General features: G+C 46.5%; 1 protein-coding gene across 1 annotated transcript in view; it reads left to right on the top strand.

Moving 5' to 3' along the window:
- The first annotated feature begins 4738 nt into the window (after positions 1-4738).
- TJP3 (tight junction protein 3) overlaps positions 4739-16976 on the top strand; it is a 61646-nt gene continuing 49408 nt past the window's right edge. Inside the window, exon 1 of the mRNA XM_060694949.2 lies at positions 4739-4867. The gene's annotated coding sequence lies outside the window, so the exon portion shown is untranslated. The remainder of the gene's footprint in view (positions 4868-16976) is intronic.

Consider the following 16976-nt stretch of genomic DNA (forward strand, 5'->3'; position numbering starts at 1 on the left):
TGTTAAAACGCTGGCAAATTAGTCCAGAATTGTATTTCCGTGAGGTCCTTGTGGTGAGGCAGAGCAGCCAGGATAACATAAATCTGAACCATGCCTCGGATGACATCAAGAGGAAATTGAAGCAGGCCTGAGACCATGAGACCAGGGGCCCCCCAAGCCATCTCATCCAGCATTCAGATCCAACTGGGAGGATCTGAATGGGAGCAAGAAGAACAAGTAGCTTGATTATGGTTTATGGTGCCTAATAATTCAAAGATTTACTAATTAATAGCCCTTGTGGAATAACCTCAGCCTCTTTGGAAGCTCTCCAAGGTACATCTGTTTCAGTCTCTTCACAATTTGCTCTTGAGCACTGGATCCTGATCACTAGGTTTATATCATTGGGCTTATTCTAGCATGGGATCATGGGATCATCTCCTTCAGGTGAACCTTAAGAACGGTATAATCAGAGATATGCTATATTGCTCGGGATAAACAAGAGGACCATTAAGGAACTTTCAGGTTGTAATATTCTTCTGGGGCTAAATTTATAGCCTTAGGGCCGTGATGGCGAACCTATGGCACGGGTGTCACAGGTGGCACGTGGAGCCATATCGGTGGGCATGTGAGCTCAGCTCCGGCATGCATGCATGCGCCAGCCAGCTGATTTTCGAGCCTTTTGGGCCCACCGGAAGTCAGGAAACATGTTGTTTCCAGCCTCCAGAGGGCCTCTGGGGATGGGGAAGGCTGTTTTCGCCCTCCCCAGGCTCCTAGAAAGGCTCTGGAGCCTAGGGAGAGCGAAAAACGGCTCTACTGGGCCCACCATGCCATCGCCTGCCAAACCGGGGGGAGCGCAGGGGAGGCCCGCATGTGTGGGAGGACAGGGTGCATAGAATTATGGGTGTGGGCACACGTGCACGTGACCCCCCCCTGTGCTCCCCCCACTTTTGGCACGTGATGGCAAAAAGGTTAGCCATCACTGCCTTAGGGTCTAACTTGGTGAGAAATTTCCTCTTAGTTCAAGTTGGTTTGCTCCTAAAACAAATTCTTTTAGGAACAAACCAAACTGCAGCCCCACCGACCAGAGTTTCTCCACTACGCCGGCTTTACGATGTTTGGACTTCAACTCCCAGAATTCCTACCCAAGCCTGTGATGGTGCTGCATAAAGATTGGCAAAGTTGGAAGCCCTTATCAGTAGAGAAAGTTTTTTTTAAAAAAATAAATCAAGATGGAAGCCACAAATGTACATTAAAATCCCACTACTTTTTTATGTATGTTGCATGTGCCTGCAAAGGGATGTGGCTTCCAGTGCACTATTGGGCTGCCACTGTAATATATTTACTAATTCTTTTAAAGAAACAGAGAGTAAAAAAAAAAATCTGTTATGGTTAGTCCTCGAGTTACGACCACAATTGAGCCCAATAATTCTGTTGCTAAGTGAAACATTTGTTAAGTGAATTTTGCCACATTTCTTGCCACAGTTGTTAAGTGAATCACTGCAGCTATGGTGTTTCCCCTCAAAATATTCAACTTTTTTCAGTGCTGTTGTAACTTTGGTCACTAAATGAACTGTTGCAAGTCGAGGATCACCTATATCTCCCAGTTTCACTAAGCTGGGGAAAAAAAGGCGAGCCAGAACATTAGACAAAGGCGCTATTCAAAGGGAAAAATCCCATTAATTTTTCTTCTGAATCAATAAAACCATAAAATCCTTCCCAAATTACAATTTTTTAATTGCCAGTGGCTTCCAACGAATCAGATTTTAAGGCCAAAGAAGGAAAGAAGGATGCCCCTCTTCCTTTATGTTAGCCTAGAAAAGCCTACCTTTGTATCCTGTTAAGGAAATGGTGTAGTTCAGTGTCTCTCAACCATGGCAACTTTAAGATGGGTGGACTTCAACTCCCAGAATTCCCCAGCCAGCCATCTTAAAGTTGCCAAAGTTCAGAAAAACTGAGGTAGTGTAACTTGCAGTAGGCTGGGGGTTGGAATTGATGACCTTTTAGGTCCCTTCCAACATTGTGATTGGGCAACCTGCAGCTCTGACTCCTCTTTCTTGTCGCACTCACAGATTCAGAGAATGAAAGACTCCATTTTCCACCATTTTATTTCATTGATTTACATATGGCATTTATAACTAGCCATGATGATCTTACCTCATTTGGATAATGGATTGTCTGCAAGAAAACAACCAAGCCCAGACAGCACCAAGGACCCCTCATTTATAACTCTCTTTTTCTAAATAGGAATTCAAGACAGCTTACATAGTTTTTCTTCCTCCTATTTTTACCCACAATAACAATTTTGTGGAGTAGGTTGGGCTGAAAGGGAGGGATTGCTCCGAAATCAGTCAGTGAGCTTCCGATCTGGAGCGGCATTAGAACCCAGGTCTCCCCACTCCTAGTCCAGTCCCTTCTCCTCTAAACCTGATTGGCTCTTGGGCTAAGAGGGAAGGATTGGCGCAGTATCAGCCAATGAACATCTGTGGTTGAGGCGGGACTAAAAATGGGGCCTTCCCACTTTAAGTCTAGCACCTAGGAAGTTGTGGGAGCTTCATCATTGGAGGCTTTCAAGAAGAGGCTGGACTGCCATTTGTCAGAACTGGTGTAGGGCAGTGATGGCTAACCTTTTTGCCATCGCGTGCCAAAAGTGGGGGGAGAGTGGGGGGGTCACGTGTGTGCGTGCCCACACTCATAATTCTATGTGCCTCACCCTCTGCACATGTGTGTGCGACCCCCCACACACTCCCCCTGCTTTTGGCACACGATGGCACGGTGGGCCCGGTAGGCCCGTTTTTTGCTCTCCCCAGGCTCCAGAGGCTTTCTAGGAGCCTGGAGAGGGTGAAAACATCCTTCCCCACACCCCGGAAGCCCTCTGGAGGCCAGAATCGGCCCGTTTCCCAACTTCCGGTCCCACCAGAAGTTGGAAAACAGACCGTTTCTGGCCTCTGGGAGAGCGGGAAAGGCCGTTTTTGCCCTCCCCAGGCTCCTAGAAAGGCTCTGAAGCCTGGGGAGAGCAAAAAATGGGTCTCCCCCCCCAGGCCATCTGGAGGCCAGAAACAGTATGTTTCCTGACTTCCAGTGGGCCCAGAAGGCCCAAAAATCAGCTGGCCGGCGCACGAATGCATGCTGCAGCTCAACTGGCGTGCCCACCAATATAGCTCTGAGTACCACCTCAGAGTGGCACGCGTGCCATAGGTTCATCATCATGGGTATAGGGTCTCCTGCTTGGGCAGGGGTTGGACTAGATGATCTACAAGGTCCCTTCCAACTCTGTTAATCTGTAAATCTTCTCCCCTAACCCACAACGGCTCTGCTGCCATCCATCTTATTCTCTACAGGTAGTCCTCAACGTATGACTATAATGGATCTTGCCCATTACGATCATAAGTCACGATGGCCAATTTTATGACCTTTTTTTGAGGCAGTCATTAAGCAAACCCAGCAGTCATAAAGCAGCCGCAGCAGCCGTTAAACAGCACAGTCATTAAGTGAACCCATGGTTTGCTATGGGCATGGCTTCGTCAAAGTGCCGGTTTACGACAAAACTCGGTCATGTGACTGCAAGGACACTCACTGCAAACAGCCACAAATGTGGACAGACGCCTTGCTGAGCACCAGAAGTGTAGTCACATGACAATGGAGGAGGCTCAAATGTTGTGACTTCAGATTTGGGTCATTAGTAGCCCCAAGGGAGTTCCATCATAAGTTACGTAACTTGCTTTTATTACTTTTATAAGTGCCTCAAGGCAGTGAACGTATGCAATACCTGAGAGTCGCTAAACTAGCATATACAGGTACTCCTTGACTTACCACAGTTCATTTAGCGACCATTCGCAGTCAAATAGCACTGAAGAAAGTGACTTATGACTGTTTTTCACACGACCCTTGCAGCATCCCCATGATCACGGGATCAAAATATGAGACACGTGGCAACTGGCTCATATTTATGACGGTTGCAGTGTCCTGGGGTCATGTGATCCTTTTTTTTCAGCCTTCTGAACAGCGAAGTCAATGGGGAAGCCAGATTCACTTAACAACCGTGGGACTAACCACTGTGATTCACTTAACAACTGTGACAAGAACAGTCGTAAAATGGGGCAAAATTCATTCAACAAATGTCTCACTTGGTAACGGAAATTTTGAGCTCAATTTTTTTTTTTTAATTTGATTTATATGCCCCCCTTCTCCGGAGACTCAGGGCGGCTTACAATGCGTTAAGCAATAGCCTTCATACTTTTGTATATTTATACAAAGTCAGCTTATTGTCCCCACAAACCGGGTCCTCATTTTACCTACCTCGGAAGGATGGAAGGCTGAGTCAACCTTGAGCCTGGTGAGATTTGAACTCGCAGTAATTGCAGGCAGCTGGTGCTATTTAACAGCACTTTAGTCTGCTGCGCCACCAAGGCTCTTCTTGTCATTTTTTCCTCCCCCAGTACCGTTGTAACTTCAAACGGTCACTAAGGGAACTGTTGTAAGTCGAGGAGTACCTGTATTGAGCTTCCACCCATCTTAGACTGCAAATCTTTTAACTGTAGATCGCCCACGTATAATAATAATAATAATAATGAAAATGGCACCTATAATAATGATCGTGGCAGCGGCGGCAGTGCCAAGAGCCCGTTCACCGGCTGCCGCCCTGCCCAGGAGCCGAGGGCAAAGGTGCCAGGGTGCCACCCGCGTGGCTCCCTCCTCGCTCCCTCCTCCTCGGTTGGACCAGGAAGGGTTAAATTGGAGGCGGCCGTCAGGCTCTACCGCATACCTGGGCGAAAGGTTCACCTGCGCGCCGCCGGGGAGGAGAAAGTTCGCTCCGCCGTGCGGAGGGGCTCGGAGTGAGGGGGGGGCTCTCCTGCCCGTCTTCTGCCGCCCCGCAACTCCCAGCCGGACGGTGAGTGTTTGGGGAAGGGGGTAATCCCGGATTTCCTCTCCCCTCCCGGCTCTTTCGCCCAAACTTTTCCCCCACCACTCCGGCAAGAGCTGCGCGCCTCTGGGCTCATGCCCGAATAGGGCGCGGCAGTTTCCCCGTCCTCCCGTTGGCTCGCAGCAACGACCGTCGGGAGCGAGGAAAAGGAGGATCGGGCGGCAGAGTGCTTCCCCCGGGACCCGATCCTGCAAGGCCACCCCCGTCCCCGGCTTTTGGAGAGCCCCGATTCGGGCCGAGGGCGCCCCGGAGGCGCTGAGATGAGCGCGCAAAAAGGCTCTGCGGAGTTCCCGTTCCCATTTAATTTTAATTTTCTGGGGATTTTAAATTGGCTTGTTTTAGCGTTGTTTTATTGTTAGGTTGTTTTTATTCTGTCAGCCGCCCCGAGTCCTACGGGAGAAGGGCGGCATATAAATTAGATAGATAGATAGATAGATAGATAGATAGATAGATAGATAGATAGATAGATAGATAGATAGATAGATAGATAGATAGATAGATAGATAGATTTGCGCGCTTCTTGCTGCGCCTCTGTTAAAGATGGGCTTTTGCTTTTGAGGGTGGTGCCCTTAAAACACGTCTAGGGCAGAGGAGATCCAGGAATATGGAGCCGGGGGATCTGGGATCCCGATGGGCGCAGGTTGTGGATCTGGATCGGCAAAGCGGCCAGCCCGCTTGCAGGTGTTTTAGGATTGTGTTACATTGGGAGTTGGGAACCGTGTACAAAGAGAAAACTGCTTGGATGGGCGTTCCCGGGGTGGCCCATTGAATATCTTACTTGATTTTGGAGAGAGCGGCTGTGGCAACCTCTGCTTTTGTTTCCCTGTGGTGGTGGTGGTGTTTTTTCTTTGTGTGTTTGAATTTTCAGCTCCCTGGTTTCCTTTTTGTTATGAAACTTGCCTTTAAAGAGCCAGAGATTAGGGTTGGGGGGGGGAAGGCAGGGTGGGGGGATTGCCCTAAGCAAATAGAGCGCAAAATCTTTGGGAAACTGCTGAAACTAAAATAGAAAGGGTCTAATAGTATTGGTAGCTCTGGGTTTAGTTTTAGAAACTCATTTCACCTCATTGCAGGCAACGATAATCCTGTGAGGTAGGCTGACTTCAAGAGGGAGTTAGCTAATCGAAGTCAACATTCAAGTATTTTCGGGATTTATTTATTCATTTATTTATTGGTTCGATTTATATGCCGCCCTTTTCCGGAGACTCAGGGCGGTTTACAATGCGTTAAGCAATAGCCTTCATACTTTTGTATATACCTGCTTAATAGGGCTTTCAGACCCCCCTAAGCGGTGTTCTTTTTTATACAAAGTCAGCTTATTGCCCCCACAATCTGGGTCCTCATTTTACCTACCTCGGAAGGATGGAAGGCTGAGTCAACCTTGAGCCTGGTGAGATTTGAACTTGCAGTAATTGTAGGCAGCTGGTGCTACTTTAACAGCACTTTAGTCTGCTGCGCCACCAAGGCTCCTATCACCAAGACTGCTGCATCACCAAGGATGCATCAGTCTGAGTCTTCCCAATCCTTCAAAGCTGCATAAACCATAATATATCCCATTTTTCCAACCTTGGCTATTTTAAGGCACGTGGACTTCAACTCCCAGAATTCCCTATAGCCAGCTAGGGAATTCTGGGAGTTGAAGTCCACGTGCCTTAAAATGGCCAAGGTTGAAAAACACCGCCATAATGGCTAGGTTCACACATCACGCTATGACCTAAATCAGATTTAACAGACCATAACGGCTGCCTGCACACATTACAGGAAGAGGGGAAAAAAAGTAAGTGGTGAAATTCTTTTAAAAAAACCACTTTATAAAGAGATGGTGGTTCAATGGCACGACTGTGATTCACCCCTGTCCCTAAAAGCTGCAGTTGAATTATAATTTTTGAAAGATTTGACTGGGAAGTTATCCAATGTATCAGGAGCAAGTGCACAGAATTTGCTTCGTTTAAACGAAGTTTAAAATAAAACCAGACTTTAATGTTGGCTGCAAGATTTTGTTGTTCCAGGTCAACTTCTGGTGTCCTTTGGACGAAAAAAATAACGTCCCCTGTGGGATTAAGATAAGGAAATCTCTCTCCATCTTTAGGTGGAAAAAAACCAGACTGGTTTGGGGCCAGGAGTTACACGGAAAACAAAACTGAATTTTCTGGTCTTTTATTGTGTACATCGTAATCATATATATGCAATAGTGAATTTCATCACCTCTGAAGAACCGCTATTTATTATTCATGTATCTGTCAGACTTATACCAGGGGTGAAATCCAGCAGGTTCTGACAGCTTCTGGAGAACCAGCTGTGGAAATTTTGAGTAGTTTGGAGAACCGGCAAATGCCACCTCTGGCTGGCCCCAGAGCGGGGTGGGAATGGAGATTTTGCAGTAGCCTTCCACTGCCATGCCCACCAAGCCACACCATGCTCACCAAGCCACGCCCACAGAACCGGTAGTAAAAAAACTTGGATTTCACCACTGACTTATACCCTACTTTCTTCAGGAGCAAAGGGAAATTTACAGGGGACTTTGTTCCCTCTGAGATAAATTGAGTCAAGAGAGAGGGGCTGGCCCCAGGTCCCCCAAATGGCTTCCATGGCTGAAGGGCAGAACCATAATACAGGTAGTCCTCGACTTATAACAGTTCACTTAGTGACCTTTCAAAGTTGCAACAGCACTGAAAAAAGTGACTTATGACCATGTTTTATACTTATGATCATTGCAGCATCCCGTTGGCCACATGATCAAAATTCAGACTTAGGGCAACTGACTCATATTTATGACAGTTGCAGTATCCCAGGGTCATGGCAGCCCCTTTTGCGACCTTTTGAGAAGCAAAGGCAGTGGGGAAGCCGGATTCACTTAACAACAAGGTTCCTAACTTATCAAGTGCAGTGATTCGCTTAACAACTGTGGCCAGAATGGTCGTAAAACGAGGTAAAACTCAACAAATGTCTCACTTAACAACAGAAATTTAGGGCTCAATTGTAGTTGTAAGTCAAGGACTACTTGTATGTGTCTCCCCATTCCTAACCCAGCCCTTTCCCCACTACAGCTGATTGACTCTTTGGGCTGAGAGGGAGGGAATTGCCCAAAGTCAGCCAATGAGCTTCTGGGGCTGAGGTGTGGGAGGGTAACTAAAACCTGGGGCTTCCTGTTTCCAGTCCAGTCCCTTCTCCACTACACCTGATTGGTTCTTGGTTTGACCGGCTCAAAATCAGCCAATGAGCATCCGTGGTTGGTGGGGCTAGAACCTGAGGTTCCCCATTCCTAGTCCAGAACTTTTATTGATGCTTTGGGCAGAGAGGGGAAATCAGCTAATGAGCTTCTATATCTAAAATGAGCTTCCAGCCCCTTATCTACTACACCTGATTGGTTCTTAAGGTGAAAGGGAGAGACTGTCCCAAAGTCAGCCAATGAGCTTTGGGGCTGAGTAGGGCGGGACCTGAACCCAGCTCTCTCAACACCTACACCTACACCATTAAACCATCTGTCAGATAGGGTCTCCTGCTTGAACAGAGGATTGGACTACATGATCTAGAACCATGATGGCGAACCTATGGCACGGGTGCCACAGGTGACACGCGGAGCCATATTGGTGGGCACGCGAGTGTTGCCCTAGCTCAGCTCCAGCGCACATGCGCGCACCAGCCAACTGATTTTCAGGCCTTCCAGTCCCACCAGAAGTTGGGAAACTGGCTGTTTCTGGCCTCCAGGGGGATGGGGAAGGCTGTTTTTGCCCTCCCCAGGCTCCTAGAAAGCTTCTGGAGCCTAGGGAGGGGGGGAAATGGGCCTATCGGGCCCACCGTGCCATCACGTGCCAAAAGCAGGGGGAAGTGTGGGGGAGTCACGTGCGCATGCGTGGGAGGGCGGGGTGCATTGAATTGTGGATGTGGGCACCTGCACCCGCGACCACCCCTACTCCCCCCACTTTTGGCACGCGATGGCAAAAAGGTTAGCCAACACTGACCTAGAAGGTCCCTTCCAATTCTGTTATTTTATTCTAAGCAGGGGTGGGCTTCAAAAACTTCAGCAACGGGTTGCTGGGTGGGCGTGGCCATGGTGGGCGTGGCCTAGTCAGCTTCCTGCACCACGGCGGGTGGGTGGGTGTTTTTGCCTTCCCCAGGCTCCGGAGGCTTTCCTCAAGCCTCAGGGAGGGTGAAAACTGCCTCCCCTGGGCTCCAGAGGCTGGAAACAGGCCCGTTTCTGACCTTCCAGAACTTCTGGTAGGCCCGTTTTTTCCCCCCTCCCCGAGCCTTGACGCAGGCCCTTACTTCGCATCCAAAACGGGCCGCATGGAAACTACTGAGAGGGGAGGGGCTGAGTGGGAGGGGCCAGCCAGTGGTAGGATTTGGAGGTTCTCCGAACCGGCCATAACTTTAGCTACAGGTTCTCCCGAACCCAGGCGAACCTGTAGCAGCCCACTCTGATTCTAAGCCACCTTGGTTCTGAAGCTGAGAGAGGGCGGGGTTGTCTCAAAGTCCTCCAATGGGCTTCCGTGGCTATGGGGAAACAGATTAACAGAGTTGGAAGGGTCCTTTGAGGTCATCTAGTCCAACACCACACCACACCCCGCCCAAGCAGGAGACCCTACCTACATCATTTCTGACAGAGGGCAGTCCTGTCTCTTCTTGAATACTTCCACTGAAAAAGCTTTGAACAGAACCCAACTCTCCACAAAGTCCATGTTTTCGGTACTACAAAGTCCATATTGTGTGTCCTTCACTACTCCAGTGTCTTCACCAAGGCCCCACAATGGCTCCCTTTGTTTTTTGCTGCAAAATATTTACCCGGCCACCCCTTGGATGTTGTTCTTCGGGGAGGCGCTATCGAAGAGGAAGGACTCAAGCTCTTAAGTTGATTAGAGAAGGGGAACTAATATTGTTTGTCGTGTTTGACCTCTGTTGAATTTATCTAGGACTGCCAGCCAGCTATACAAAAAAAAAAAAAAAAGTTTATTTTCAGGGTGTGACTTTCGGAGACAAAAATGGACCTCGTGGCCATGCGGGTCTGGATGGGGAGAAACAGGCTTCGACTCAACCCTTCCAAGACCGAGTGGCTGTGGCTGCCGGCGTCCCGGTATAGCCAGCTGACGCCATCGCTGGTTATTGGGGGCGAATCATTGGCCCCCACGGAAAGGGCCCGCAACTTGGGCGTCCTCCTGGACGCACGGCTGTCTTTAGAAGGGCATATGACGGCCATGGCCAGGGGGGCTTTTTATCAGGTTCGCCTGATACGCCAGTTGCACCCCTTTCTGGATCGGGACTCCCTACGCACAGTCACTCAAGCACTCGTCACCTCTCGTCTGGACTATTGTAATGCTCTCTACATGGGGCTCCCCTTGGGGTACACCCGGAGGCTCCAACTGGTGCAGAATGCGGCCGCGCGGGGGATTATGGGAGCGACTGGGCGCTCCCATGTGACTCCTCTCCTGCGCAAGCTGCATTGACTTCCGGTGGACTTCCGGGTGCGCTTCAAGGTGTTGGTGATCACCTTTAAAGCGCTCCATGGCTTAGGGCCAGGGTACTTACGGGACCGCCTTCTGCCACCAATAGCCTCCCACCGGCCGGTTCGCTCCCACAGAGAGGACCTCCTCAGGGTGCCGTCGGCTCGACAATGCCGGCTGGCGACCCCCAGGGGGAGACCCTTCTCTGTGGTGGCACCTACCCTTTGGAACAATCTACCCCCAGAGATACGAGTGATCTCCGACCTCCGGACCTTTCGTCGGGCCCTAAAAACTTATCTCTTTCAGTTAGCCGGTCTCTCTTGATTTTATGATTTTATGGTTGGTTTTAAATTTTGATATGGATTTTAAATTGATAAATTTTAAACTATGGGCCAAATTTAATTATTTTAAATCTATTTTTAATCGTACTTATGTATAAATGTTTTTTATTTTGGCTGTTCACCACCCTGAGTCCGAAAGGAGAAGGGCGGTATAGAAATTCGAATAATAAATAAATAAATAATAAATAAATAAATAATTTTGGAGATTTCTCAATGTCTACCCTTGACTGGTCTTATCAGCTGCAATCTTCGTGCAGCTGATGATGGTTGCTTAATTCTGCATAGGTTTTTTGAAATAAAAGGCAACACCAGCGATGTCCACAGGAGGGAGTCAAACAAATCAAGATGGCCGCTGCAATACCCTGATGCAGAGGTGGTATTCAGCCGGTTTGTACACCCTGGCTTCGAGCGAATCCACCCTGGCTGCCCTGGCAACCAAGTCAGGCATCAAATCAAAGCAATATAGGATTACAAGTGGTCCTCGATTTAACAACAGTTCGTTTAGTGACCGTTCAAAGTTACAACTGCACTGCGAAAAGTGATTTATAACTCTTTTTCACCTGACCGTTGTAGCATTCCCTTTGGTCATGTGATCAAAATGCAGACACTTGGGAACTGACTCACATTTATGACGGTTATGGATCATGTGATAGCTTTTTGCAACCGTCTTATAAGCAGAGTCAATGGGAAAATCCGATACACTTAACAACCGTGTTAAGTTAACAACGGTGGCAAGAAAGGTCATAAAATGGGCCAAAATTCACTTAAATTTTTCACTTAGCAACAAAAATGTTGGGTTCAATTGTGGTCGTAAGGCAGGGACTACCAGTATTATGCTTGGTCACACAGTCTGATAAATTCAGTATTTCCAAATATCGAGAAAGTTTTTTAGGTTATCATTCCGAATTTCTGTTATAATTATTATGGCTTGTAGCACACTCAGCCAGATGTTCAGACTGGAATTAGCATTTTTATCCAGCTATCAACTCTTTCCCAAGGACCTGGAATAGGCAGATGTTGATCTTTCATGGTGTTATAAGTATCATTGCAGGATGTAAGCTATTCCAAGTTAAGCTGCCTTTTGCAATTGACTCATGGTGATTTTGTCAAGGCCGATGGTATTCAAGTAGTGCTCAGAATGTTTTGGAATTGCACCTCAGGCGCCTATCCTTTCTTTTGCCACAGTTGTTGCATTTCTATTCGCAGATTTTTGTATTTTGGGGGATTTTCTCCAGTTCTTTCTCTTCTAATTCTGCTGTCTCTCCGTAGTTCAACAGCCGCTGCCCAGATATCTTTGTCTTTCTTATTGACGGTTGCTGAATAATAATGCCAACCTTTAAAGAAAACAGCTTGAATCATGCCATTGTCAACCACCATAGGATACTGACTGACTAGGAGGAAATGGAGTAGGAGCAGGCAATATTTCTCAACTGGAGGAAATTTAAATTGTGTGGCCTTCAAGCCCCAGAATTCTCCAGACTGGGTTCCTCAGATGGAGAAACACTGAGCAGGAATATCCAGAAATAAATTTATTTATTTATTTATTTATTTATTTATTTATTTATTTATTTATTTATTTATTAAATTTATATCCCGCCCTTCTCCCCGAAGGGACTCAGGACGGTGAACAGCCGAGAATTAAAATAACATACAATATAAAAGTTAAAATAATTAAAAATAAATTAAATTAAACGGCTGCCCCAATTTAAAACCCCTAGCAATACAATTAAAAAAAATTAACCCCTAAAACCTATTCAGGCCAGGCCGGCTTGATATAAATAAATAAAATAAATAAATAAAATAAATAAAAATAAAAACGTCTTCAGGGCCTTACGGAAAGTGCGGAGATCCGGGATCAGCCGTATTCCAGGAGATAGCTCGTTCCAGAGGGCGGGTGCTCCCACAGAGAAGGCTCTCCCCCTGGGGGCTGTTCTCAAAAGCCCGATTGATCTTATTATCAGGGGATGCGGAAGGCTGGGCGCATGCGTGGATGCGCGCACTCACATTTGTGAACCGGTAGGGAAAGTAAGTGAATTGCACCTCTGCCCACAATATATGCGCTGCTGGAAATGTCCAGAGTCACTGGTTTGAAACGGGCAGCTATATCAATTGAATAAATAAATAAATACAGGTAGTCTTGATTTAGGATGAGTGGCGTGGTGGCCTAGTGGTGAAGACGCTCACCTCCCACTCAGAAGGTTGAGAGTTCAATCCTAAGTAGCGGCAGGTATTTCTCTGCTAGGCAGAAAGAAAAAATATTTGCTGCAAACTCTTGAGTAGGTGTCAGGAAGGGCATCCGGCCAGTAAAGGCTCAGCTCTATCTAGTCACCCTGTCTCTACCCCAGATTGAGTGATTACACATTACAGGGTATTTTAAAAAGGGAGGAATCCTTGATTTAGGACCATTTGTTTAACAACCAAAGTTATGATGGTGTTGAAAACAGTAATTACAACCACTCCTTGCAATAACAATCATTGCAGTGTCCTCATATGATCATAATTTGGGTGCATTGGAACCAGTATGTTACAATGTTCCTGGCAGTGATGGGATTCAGCCAGTTCACACCACTTCGGGAGAACCGGTTGTTAACTTTCTGAGCAGTTTGGCAAACTGGTTGTTGAAAGAAATCATCAGGGCAGAGAACCGGTTGTTAAATTACTTGAATCCCACCACTGGTTCCTGGTGGGCCCCTTGGCAGCCGATACCAAGCTGGCAGGAATAGCCAACACTCCAGAAGCAAGGCTTAAGATACAGAAGGGTCTTGACAGATTTGAACATTTGGTGCTATCTAACAAAATGAAATTCAATGCTGAAAAAAGTGTAGTATACACACCCAAGTGAAATATAGGGGGTACCTGGCTCAGTAACAGTAACTGTGAGAGGGATCTTGGAGTCCAAGTGGACAATCACTTAAAGATGAGCCAGCCTTGCGCTGCAGCTGCCAAAAAAGCCAACACAGTTCTGGGCTGCATCAACAGAGGGATAGAATCAAGATCCCGTGAAATGTTAATACCACTTTATAATGCCTTGGTAAGGCCACACTTGGAATACTGCATTCAGTTTTGGTCGCCACGATGTAAAAAAGATGTGGAGACTCTAGAAAGAGTGCAGAGAAGAGCAACAAGGATGATTAGGGGACTGGAGGCTAAAACATATAAAGAACAGTTGCTGGAATTGGGTATGTCTAGTTTATTGAAAAGAAGGACCAGGGGAGACATGATACCAGTGTTCCAATATCTCAGGGGCTGCCACAAAGAAGAGGGAGTCAAGCTATTCTCCAAAGCCCCTGAGGGCAGGACAAGAAGCAATGGGTGGAAACTAATCAAGGAGAGAAGCAACCTAGAACTAAGGAGAAATTTCCTGTGAGAACAATCAGTCATTGGAACAACTTGCCTCCAGAAATTATGAATACTCCAACACTGGATGTTTTTATAAAGAGATTGGACAACCATTTGTCTGAAATGATATAGGGTTTCCTGCCTGATCAGAGGGTTGGATTAAAAGACCTCAAGGTTCCCTCCAACTCTGTTATTCTGTGATTTAGTTCTATTATTCTGGTCACATGATTGCCAATTGCTACCTTCTCAGGGGTTTTTTTTGACAAGAGAAGTCAATTAGGGAAGCCAGATTCACTTAATGATTATATGATTTGCTTAATGACCACAGCAAAAAAGGTATTATAATCAGACTCTCTTAATGAACGTATCACACAGCAACCAAACATCCCATCCCGATTCTGATCATAAGGGGAGGACTAAGATGTTGGATGTTGATGAGCACGACGCCCTCTGCTGTTCACTCCCATATATGGCATCTCAGAACTGGAGAAACTAGAAAAGTTGTATAACTCTTGTTCGATAAGGCTAAAACTGTATACAGGTAGTCCTCCACTTACAACAGTTCTTTTAGTGACTTCAAAATTACAGCAGCACTGAAAAAAGTGACTTACGACAGTTTTTCACAGTTATGATCTTTGCATCATCCCCATGATCATGTGATCAAAATTTGAATGCTGGTTCATATTTATGACAGTTGCTATGTCCCAAGGTCATATAATTCCCTTTTGTGACCTTCTCACAAGCAAAATCAAGGGGGAAGCCAGGTTCATTCCACAATCAGGTTGCTAACTTATCAACCGCAGTGATTCACTTAACAACTGTGGCAAGAAAAGTCATAAAATGGGGCAAAACTCACTTAACAAATGTCTCACTTAACAGCAGAAATTTTGGGCTGCATTTGTGGTCGTAAATTGAGGCCTGCCTGTATAAATAAATTTATATTCCGCCCAGCGTTGAGATGGACAGCATATAAATTTAATAATAAAACAATCAAATAAGTGAGTAAAACACCAATATTATTTATTTACTTACTTACTTACTTACTTATTATTTATTTATTTATATCCTTTATTATTTTTACAAATAACTCAAGGTGGCGAACATATCTAGGACACGTCCTTCCTCCTGTTGGTTGCCACCTTGGAAGCATCCCATGATTTAAGGGGTTTGTTTCTGAGCAGAGCTTCTTCAGTTGTCCTTGTCAATTGTCTGTTCTATTTGTGCATCTAAAGAAGGCGACAATCTAATATGGACTGTTTGAGTTGACTGATTAGATCAGTGTTTCTCAACCAAGGCTGGCTGGGGAATGCTAGGAATTGAAATCCATACCTCTTCAAGTTCCTGAGGTCAAGAAACACGGCATCGGATTAAAGATTTCATTCCTTCTCTAGAGCTCAATTAAAAGTTCTTTTCTCTGTTGCTTTCTAATGTGCACAGAAGTTTGAAAACAGAGTATTTTTTTTTAAAGAAAGGGAATGCTTTCATGTGAATAAAGCTGTTGTAAAAGCTTCCTATACTGATTGGGGATGCCTGATTACATTTGAGGCAGAAAACAATTTTTTCCCCAAGCTTTTGAGATGCTGATCACAACCTCGTTTCCAAAGGAAAATCAGATTTTAAGAAATCCCTGGGTTTGACCTCTGCAAGAAACAGATCGGCCATTCTCAATCCTGCAACTACAACAATACCCATCCACCTGAAGGACTTCAGGCCGGCTCTGCCTAGCTATTTTAGCATTTTTGCAGTGTTTGAGATTTTGTTCAAATCTGGGATTTACCTTTGACCCCTGCCGAGCAATTTCCCCTCCTTTTTTGTCTGCTAACCCCAGTCCAAATCTTCCACAACAAATATTGACGCTGGCTGGAGCAGAAGGGGAAACTAGAATGATCTGCCGTTTACTAAATTCGGAGAGAGATTCAGAGGCAAGGTCAGCAATCTTTCAGGCAGAATGTTGGTTTTTGAAATCCACCTCCCAAGTGTTTTGAATTCACCGCCCGAGGTCTAATGTAGAGGTAGAAATTGGCCAAATAAAGGAAGGAAACTTTTGAACCCAGGAGTTCATAAGACATCAGCCACTGATCAACAGGTCTGATAAAAAGATGTAAAGGAATTGTGAACAACGGCTCACACAGAAGGCAGCAAAACTTTCTCTCTCCCTTCTTCTGTACTTTTGCTATACTGACTTTTCATCTAGGTGTAGAGCCAGCTTGGTTTAGGGGTGAAGGCAACAGCTAGAAAGCAGAAGATTTGGTTGATCTAGGGCAGGGGTGGGCAAATATGGCTCTTTTACAACCTGTGGACTTCAACTCCCAGAATTCCTGAGACAGCCAAGCTGGCTCAGGAATTCTGGGAGTTGAAGTCCTCAGGTTGTAAAAGAGCCACATTTGCCCACCCCTGATCGAGGGCAAGAGTGTTAAATTCAATGTCATTGAGGGCTGCATCAGGGTTGTGTTTGACTTGTGGGGGGGAGGGGGCGTGGCCAGGGTGGGTGTGACCAGCTCGACATCACTTGTGTCGGGGTGCCTGTGGCGGTGCGAGCGCTCTGCCAGCGAAAACGGGCTCCTGAGCTCCGTTTTCAGCTGCAATGGCCTCCTGCAACCCTCTGCCAGTGAAAACAGAGCTCAGGAGGGCCGCACATGGCCTTCCCGAGCTCCATTTTTGCTGGCAGAGGCATCGCGGGCCGGTCCTTTGCTGTTTCTAGGGTGGCCCCAGGGGCCAGATCTAAGCACCCCGTGAGGCGGATCTGGGCCCCGGGCCTTGAGTTAGACACTCCTGATCTAGGGGGTTAACATGATAGCAATGTTCCAATATATTGGGCCTGCCACAAAGAAGAAGGGGTCAACTTGATCTCTAAAGCACATGAGGACAGGACAAGAAGTAATGAATGGAAACTAATCAAGAAGAGAACGAAGTAGAAATTTCTTGACAGAAAAATTAATCAGTGGAACAGCTTTCCTTCAG

The sequence above is a fragment of the Pantherophis guttatus genome, chromosome 1 (assembly GCF_059756535.1).
Source record: "Pantherophis guttatus breed Tessera chromosome 1, ASM5975653v1, whole genome shotgun sequence".
NCBI lineage: Eukaryota > Metazoa > Chordata > Lepidosauria > Squamata > Colubridae > Pantherophis > Pantherophis guttatus.